Source organism: Mastomys coucha, unplaced genomic scaffold (assembly GCF_008632895.1).
Source record: "Mastomys coucha isolate ucsf_1 unplaced genomic scaffold, UCSF_Mcou_1 pScaffold20, whole genome shotgun sequence".
Taxonomy (NCBI): domain Eukaryota; kingdom Metazoa; phylum Chordata; class Mammalia; order Rodentia; family Muridae; genus Mastomys; species Mastomys coucha.
The window spans coordinates 64,451,009-64,457,009 of record NW_022196903.1 but is presented as its reverse complement, the minus strand read 5'-3'; the positions used below and the strand labels follow the sequence as shown (position 1 = coordinate 64,457,009).

General features: G+C 43.5%; 1 protein-coding gene and 1 non-coding gene across 3 annotated transcripts in view; both read right to left on the bottom strand.

Annotated features, from left to right (window-relative positions):
* Eif2ak3 (eukaryotic translation initiation factor 2 alpha kinase 3) overlaps window positions 1-6,001 on the bottom strand; it is a 64,141-nt gene that overhangs the window by 50,492 nt on the left and 7,648 nt on the right. The gene's annotated exons all lie outside the window — the stretch shown is intronic.
* LOC116100134 lies at window positions 2,452-2,587 on the bottom strand. The gene has a single exon (XR_004122487.1). It is a non-coding gene; the product is annotated as a small nucleolar RNA SNORA5 (small nucleolar RNA).

The following is a 6,001-nucleotide window of genomic DNA, read 5'->3' as shown; positions in this document are numbered from 1 at the left end:
TGAAGATGGAAGCATCCCTGGATGAGTCCTCTCCTCTTCCCACTCCCCACCTCCCGAGAGCCATTCTTCCTTCCCTACAACTTTCTTGTATGTGCACATACGTACATCTGTGTGGAGGTCGGAGCCACAGGGGTATCTTGGGCTCTGCCTCCCCGGGGTTTTGGATTATAGTAGTGTACCAACACACAGGACTTTTACCCAGGTCCTCATGCTTATACGGTAAGCCTTTTTTGACTGAGCCCCGGCCCCTCCCTAAACGTTCACTCTGATGCTTGCTTCCTTAGAACCTACTCTAAGAATACTGCTTCCCTATGGAAGAGAGGACACTGCTACCGTGACTCTTGACCAGCAGGTTTTTATCTCTTTGCTACTTCTGGCTCATTTTCTTCCACTTCTCCCTGAAAATTATTAGGATCAGACTGTCCCATCCATCACCTCTCCTAATGGTCCTTTGCTAGCCCTTACCAAGGTCAGCAGCCTATTCCTGGAAGCTTTTAGCTGCTGGTGACCTTACATACTTCGCCTCGGTTCTCTGACTTTTTCCTGTGTCTACTTTGCATCAGCCCCTCCTGTCAGACCCCTGACTCTGTCAGGACCACATTTAAGCACATCACAGCCACCAGCCCTTCTCCCTCCTGCTCGCTTCCTCTTCTTTGACCCCCAACAAACAAACCTTTTTTTTTTTTTAATTTTATTTTTAATCTTTATTCTCTACATACATTACATACACACTTTCCCTTACCTCAACTCTTAAATCTCTAGCTGCATGAGTAGGTTTAAGTCACTGATCCTAAAACCCTTACTATCACCTTGCCTCACCTCTCTCTTTCTTATGCACTGTGAGAAAACTATTTCGGTTGTTCCTAGCCAGCCAGTCTAAGGTTCTTGACTAGAGCAGCCTGGATACACAAGACAAGGATTCAATCTGCTGTAATTCCCTCCAGCTTAAAATCGGAACGAGGTGGGCCTGGTGGATATGCCTATATTCCCAGCATCCGGGAGGCCGAGGGAGGAGAATGAAGAGCTTAAGGCCAAATGCTAAATCAAGCAAAAACAAAAACAAGCAAGCAAACCAACCACTCTCTTATATCTATCTTCTAGTCCCTTACTTGCTCCTTTTTTCAACAAAACTCCCACAGTTACTAAGGCAGTTCTTACTGGAGTCACTACTGACCTCTACTGTGACAAACACTCAGGGCCAAGTATCAGCCCTCTACTTTGTGAAACACTATTTTTTTAAAAAAAAAAAAAAATTTATTCTTTACATATACATCCCAACAACACTTTCCCCTACCTCAACTCTTGAAACATACTCTTTATGTGGTTTCTAAGATACCATATTTCCTAATTTGTTTGTTTGTTTGCTTATGGAGGCAGGGTCTCTTTAAGTAGCCATTTAGCCCTGGTTGTCCATGAACTGGTGACATAGACTTGGCTAGTCTCAAACTAGAGATCTACCTGCTTCTGTTTCCTGAATACTGGAACTGAAAGTATGTGCCACCATGCCTGGTTGTTTTCCTAATGTTTTTTTTTTTCCTTTTTTTCCAAATAGGGTTTCTCTGTGTAGCCTTGGCTGTCCTAGAACTCAATCTGTAGACCAGGATGGCTTTGAACTCACTAGAGATCCATCTGGGATTAAAAGCAAGTGCCACCATGGCCTGCCCTGCTCACCCCTACCCTGCCCCCAACAGGCAGAGACCATGGCAGAAAACCACAACCAATTAAACTGCAGAGGACAAGTGATCATGTGATCATGTGGTACCCAGTTCCAAGCATAACATCTACACCATAACTCCTAAAACGCAGGGATTATTTCACAAGAGGAAGTGGCAAGTTTGTAAGAATCTGAGGAACAGGAAGTTTACTGTGAAATTGTGTCACCTAGAAATGTCAGAGAAGCCACACCCCTGAAGTCTCATCAACAGGGCTGCCTAAATAAAATCTGCACAGGAGGATACCAATGGACATGACGCATGGAACGGGGAGGGCTCAAAGGGCTTCAACCCTAAAGAAAAAGCTACTAGCAACTGGGGAATGCTGAGAATGGGAGAATGTCCTCCCGGGAAGAGCTCCCCCAACCACCCCTGCAAAGGATTCTCCAATACGAAGTGGTCAGCCCTGAAACTCAGAAATAACTTTATATGAACTGGACAGGCTGTATTTATATACTTAGGATTGTATGTATGTGTGTGTGTGGGGGGGGGGAATTGGAGGGAGAAAAGGGAAGAGGGGAAACTATGTAATTATAAACATTTTGAAAAATGAAAAAAAATTTTCTTCACTCAAGTCTACGATCCTCTTTCTCAGTTCCATTTTCTGGTTCCTCTTTATCTTTCTAGTCACTTAAAATAGTTTCTCCCTAGGTTTAACTACTTTGGTGATCCCAATCAGTCTCATAGCTTTAAACACATCTCTGTGCTGGCAATTCCCAATTTTTTTTTTCTTTTCATGCAATGTCTGCAACCAAACTTATCCCTAGGTCCCAGGGCTGGGGACATAGGGCCCATGAGCAGCAGAGCTTGCTGTGGCAGCCATCTGGGCCAGCTCCCATCATGAGAGGATAGGAACTGAATTTGACTTGACTGCAGAAATTCTCAGTTTTTTTATCTCTAGCTCTAGGCCTCTCCCCGAACACACATGTCTGTCTTTTTTTTTTTTTTTAATATTTATTTGTTTATTATATGAAAGTACACTGTAGCTGTCTTCAGACACACCAGAGGGCATCAGATCTCATTACAGATGGTTGTGAGCCACCATGTGGTTGCTGGGATTTGAACTGAGGACCTTCGGAAGAGCAGTCAGTGCTCTTAACTGCTGAGCCATCTCTCCAGCCCCACATGTCTGTCTTATAATGAAGTTACCTAACAGGCTTCTTGGCTAACCAAAGTTGATACATCCAAAGTCAAGACTACTCTGTGAGCCCTTCAAATGCTCAAACAGAACTTTTCTTACTGTTATTATCTCTTTTACACTGGGCATACATTCAAGATACACAGCAGACTCTATAAATTGCACACTGGATGAAAGAAAGAGTTGAACCCTGGTTCAATTCTTAGTTGAACACTAGGAGTTCACTGGGCTTATTTGACAGCTTTAAAAACCATGCATGGGTGTGGTGGGCTCAGCCGGTGAAGGAGCTTTTATTATTTGTCCAACATCCTGAGTTTGGCTCCTGGGACCCACATGGTATGGGGAGATTTAACTTCTGCACACACTGCAGAAGCACATACACACAAAACAAACAAAGAGATAAAAATTTTAAATCTTTAAAAAGACCATGCCAATTCCAAATATATATATTACATTCATTCCTGGTTAGAATTATGAGGCACAACTTCACCCCTTGTGTGGCATTTGATATACAATATGCACAAAAGCAAAGCTATGAGTTAATCAGGGAAATAGGTTAATATAAACCCATCGGAATCTCTCACAGCACAATTTGTAAGGTATCTTGGTATACCCCAAGATCCCGGCACTCAGAAGACAGAAGAATCTTTAGAAAACCAGTTGGGCAACATAACAAGTTTATGGCCAGCCTGAGCTATATAGTAAAACCCTGTCTTAAAAAACAAAACAAAGCAAAGCAAAACAAAACAAAACAAAAAAAACCCAAAACACCTAAGATAAATGTAATTGTCAAATTATGCATTAATTTTCTTATTTTGAACACTGAAGTGGTAAGCCCTTAACTAATTTGTGGAAATAAAGATTTTGCCACATAACTTCAGATGACAAACCACAGAGAAAGACCAGTCCAATTCCTTTTAAACTTTCTAACTATTGTCCAAGCTGGTCCAGAACTACTAAGGTCAAGAGAGTCTCACCCCAACCTCATGAGTGCTCTGTGAGTGTTACAAAAACAAAGCCAAGCCTATCAAACGTTGTGTGTTCCAGGTTGGGGTGTGCGATAAGTCGGCTGGCACCTAACTAGGAGTGCTCACCTTGGCTCCTTCCCTCAGCGTGAGTCCTGAAGGATTCCTCGTGCTACAGCTGGAATTGAGACGCATCACTGGGACAGTGCAGACACGAGGGTCTGTAGATCATCCAATTATAGTCATGGATGCATGCTCGCTGCTGCTGACTGGGAGAGCAGCAGGCAGCCAGACTCTGCTGCAAGCCAAAGAGCTCTGGCCTAGCGCAGGGACAACAAGGGGACGGAGGTGACACAGGCATTGGACAGAGGGAGGAAAGGGGGAGAACTGAAAGGCATTATCTTCCCATGACTGCACTACTTCAAACACCATGAAAACCCTTAACTTATTCAAGAACTCAGAGAATTTACAGGTAGGCCCTGGAAGTCAGACCCGGCACACATTTCCATGGCTCTGCCTTTATTCTCCTCAGTTTCACTCAGCTTGAGCTCTTATAATTTTTATTTATATATTTATTTTGCATGTATATGTATCCTCTGTGCACGCCTGAAGATGACATCTGGCATCTTCCTTGGTTGCTCTCCATTTTATTTAAAGGCTTTAAAAAAAAGAAACAACCAAGATTTATTTTTAGCTGGGCTTGGTGGTACATGCCTTTAATCCTAGAATTTGGGAAGCAGGCAGGCCTCTGTTGAGTTTGAGGCCAGCCTGGTCTACATACTGAGTTCTAGGCCAGCCAAGGCTACAGGGAGACCCAAATTCCTAACCCCTACCCTTTGTCCCACAAAAAGATTTATTTTTATTTAAGATTTATTTTTATTTATATGTAGTATGTGCGTCTGTTGTTTTGTATGTGTAGGTTACATGTTTGTGGTGCTTATGGAGGCCAGGAGAAGTTGTTGGAACCCCTGGACCTGGCGTTATAGGCAATTGTGAGCTGCCTGTTATTTCACCTAGATCAATATAACCCAAATTGTCTGACCATAAAAATTATTACAAACTATTAAAGGCTCACAAGACAATGTATGGTGATATCCAGGGTGAATTTTACACTAAGCTCAGCTGTGCCAATTGACGTACAACAGAGGAGGCAAAGAAATCATGACTTGTTAGAACAGGATTTGTCATCACTTCTGAATGCACTGCTTCTTTAGTATAGCAGAGCATCTGTTTGGGATTCCCAGTGAGCACTGTCCCAGATCTCTCCAGCTACCCCCAGGAAGGGTTCCATTCCCCCTTATCAAGGGTCCCACAGAGGCCCCTGTTTCCTAGAGGACCAGTTCCGTACACTCTCACCTGTCGTTCCCGAAGTCCCCATCTCTTCCTAGCAGGTACTTTCTGTTTGTACTGCAAGCTCTTCCTGGAAAACCAAAGCCCACAGTTTTCTCTCTAGATAACCTTCATGGTCCTACAGTTAGCCATAGGAGCTTTTACCATAGCTCATCAGTAGGCTCCACCCCTTATCCGGAATTCAGGCATTCAGAAAGCCAAGCCTCTCACCCTACGTCTTCCTCCCACTTCTTTCTCTCTTCACACTGTAACCACCTACTTTGCCATCATACATGTAACTCAGACATCACCACCTGCTTTCTCACCTTCTTGAGACATTAAGATCATAGCTATGTACTCTTGATTCTATTTCCGAAGCTATCTTTACATTTGTTTCTTCAATACCTCTGCCCTGGCCCTAGAACGTCAAAACATCTTAAAAGCCTCTCTGGCCAGCGGTGGTGGCGCATGCCTTTAATCCCAGCACCTGGGAGGCAGAGACAGGCAGATTTCTGAGTTCGAGGCCAGCCTGGTCTACAGAGTGAGTTCCAGGACAGCGAGGGCTACACAGAGAAACCCTGTCTCGAAAAACAAAAAAAAAAAAAAGAAAAGAAAAGAAAAGAAAAAAGAAAAAAGAAAAAGAAAAAAAAGCCTCTCTGATGTGTTTTCTGGCCCTGGACCATTTCTTTGCTTTTCTGATGAGTCTGCTTCCAGAGGAGAGCTCTGGTTAACTTCTCTGCTGTGCCAATTGCTTTGCAGTTTGGCTCCTGTGTATTTTTCTAACCTCACTTTTAGTCTCTTCTGCCAAGCTAATCCCCTCTCCTCACACCTCTCTCAATCCATGACAACAGGTACCC